This window comes from Megalobrama amblycephala, linkage group LG12 (genome assembly GCF_018812025.1).
Source record: "Megalobrama amblycephala isolate DHTTF-2021 linkage group LG12, ASM1881202v1, whole genome shotgun sequence".
NCBI classification, from domain to species: domain Eukaryota; kingdom Metazoa; phylum Chordata; class Actinopteri; order Cypriniformes; family Xenocyprididae; genus Megalobrama; species Megalobrama amblycephala.
The window spans coordinates 25,947,471-25,950,438 of NC_063055.1; positions in this window are offsets into that span (position 1 = coordinate 25,947,471).

Genomic DNA, 2,968 nt, shown 5'->3' on the forward strand with positions numbered 1-2,968 from the left:
AGAAACCAGTTTGAGATGATTTGAGTTATCCTGCTGAAAGTAGCCATCAGAAAATGGGTAAACTGTGGTCATAAACGGATGGACATAATCAGCAACAATACTTTGGTAGGGTGTGGCATTTAAACAATGCTCAGTTAGTACTAAGGGGCCCAATGTGTGCCAAGAAAATATCTCTAACACAATTATACTATCACCACCAGCAACCTGAACCATTGATACTAGGCAGGACGGCTCCATGCTTTCATGTTGTTTGCACCAAATTCTGACCTGACCATCTGAATGTTGCAGCAAAAATTGAGACTCATCAGACCAGACATTTTTCCAATCTTCTATTGTCCAGTTTTGGTGAGCCTGTGAAGTGAAGTGACATGTGGCCAAGTATGGTGACCCATACTCGGAATTTGTGCTCTGCATTTAACCCATCCAAGTGCACACACACAGCAGTGAACACACACCCGGAGCAGTGGGCAGCCATTGCTACGGCGCCCAGGGAGCATTTGGGGGTACGGTGCCTTGCTCAAGGGTCTCACCTCTATCGTGGTATTGAAGGTGGGGAGAGCGCTGGAAATTCACTCCCCTCACCAACAATCCCTGCCGGACCTGAGACTCGAACCCATGACCTTTTGGGTTACAAGTCCGACTCTCTATCCATTAGGCCACAACTGTTGTGCTTTCAGAGATGCTCTTCTGGATATTGGTTGTAACAAGTGGTTATTTGAGTTACTGTTGCCTTTCAGCACAAAACCAGTCTGGCCAGTCTCCTCTGACCTCTGGCGTTAAAGGGATAGTTCACCCCAAAATTAAAATGATCTTCTTTCAGATGAACACAATCTGAGATATATTTTAAAATATCCTTGCTTCTCAAAGCTTTATAATGGTTGTGAATGGGGAGCCTCCATTTTGAAGAAAAAAAGAAAAGAAAAAAGTATCTATCCATACAGCTCAAGTGGGTTTATAAAGACCTTCTGAAGTGAAGTGATGGGTTTTTGTTAGAAAAATATCCATATTTAAAACTTTATAAATTGAAATAACTCGCTTCAAAAGGCCTTTATTAACCCACTGGAGCCATATGGATTACTTTTATAATGGATGGATGCAATTTTTTTTTTTTTTGCTTCAAAATGTGGCTCCCCATTCACAACCCTTATAAACCTTGGAGGAGCAAGGATATTTTAAATATATCTCCGATTGTGTATACACCTAAGATGGCTTGAGGGTGAGTAAATCATAGGATAATTTTCATTTTTGGGTGAACTATGCCTTTAACAAGGTATTTTCCCAACTACCACTCACTGGATATTTTCTCTTTTTCCGACCATTCTCTGTAGAGAATGCTTGTGCGTGAAAATCCCAGTAGATCAGCAGTTTCTAAAATACTCAGACCATGTTCAAAGTCACTTAAATCACCTTTCTTCCCCATTCTGATGCTCATTTCGAACTTCAGCAGATTAATATGATAGTTATTGTAGTTCTATACTACAATAATATGAGCATGCATTTAGTTTAGATTCAGTTTTCCTCAAAATGAATAAAAACAGTGAAATTTACACTGCAATAATTAAATATGTTAACACAAATAGACTTTATGTATTTAATCTCAGTTTATTAACAGATGTTTTTGCTCTTGACCTTTTATAATCTGATTCAACCATACGGATAAGCAAAAATGACTTTAGTAAACATCACATTTGTGTTTCTTTTGTTGTTTTTGTTGCTGAATGCTAAGAGTGTTGAACTTCCTTCTCCTGCATCTTATTTTTCGGCAATCTGCAAAGCTGAAAGGTTTGTTTGAGTTGCACCCTCAACTGTCTCTCTCTTTCTTTCTCTCTACCTGACCCGTCAGGGGCATAGGCCACCAACAAGCTTTCTCCAGACATCTCAGTCCTGGGCCAGTCGTTTCAGCCTCAAGTCTGACTCCAGATCACAGCGGCAGGTGTTTCTTGGTCGGCCCCTCTTCCTCCTCCCTTGGGGGTTCCAGGTGAGGGCCTTGTGATGCTGTCTGCAGGCCTGCAGAGGGTAAAACCAATCCACCTCTAGCATCTTTGGAGGACGTCATCTTCTACAGGTTACTGTTTTGTTCATTGCCACAGTTCTTCATTGCTGATCTTGCACAGCGGACCTTGAGGATCCTTCTGAGACAGATGTTGATGAAAACATGGATTTTCTTCATGGTAGTGGTGGTGGTACTCCAGGACTCCATACAAGATCCATACAGCAAGACAGGCTTCACAATGGTGTTGAAGACCCTGATCTTGTTGTTGATGCCGATCTCAGTGGATCGCCAGACGTTCTTTAGTTGGAGGAGAGCCGCTCTGGCTTTGCTGATTCATGCTCTCACATCCACATCTGTCCCCTCATGCCTGTCAATTATGCTGCCAAGGTAGGGGAAGCTGTCCACTTCCTCTAGCGCCTCCTCTCCAAGCGTGATGGGCATTGCACTGGCTGTGTTGGCTTGCTCTTTTCTCTATTGATGTTGAGGCCCAGGCTTTTCCTGGTCATTTGTAAAGTACAGGTGTGAATTTGCATTTCCTTCAGCCTGAGTCTAATTTATTTCACTTTTAGTGTAAAGGGGACTTTTGAACTTTTTGTTAAAACAAACAAGCAAGCCCAGGCCAAGGTGAAAAAAGTTAGTTAAGTACTAGAAAGCTTTTCAGGTGTGTAGGAATAAAATGACTAACTATCTTCTCCTTATAACTTCACTGTGGCTGGGTGAGTAAAGTTGATTAATAATGTGCATAATAATAATAATAATAATAATAATAATGTGTATCTACTTAAAATAAATATTTTGTATATTTTTATAATATATATTATATTTATATATATTATATATATAATATATATAAATATATATTTTTTATATTTTGATTCATTTTGAAAGAAAAAGCAAATTATGTTACTGTAATCAATAAAAATGCCTCTATTTTGAGTGAATACTGAATAGGAATTAAAAAACACAAATAATAAA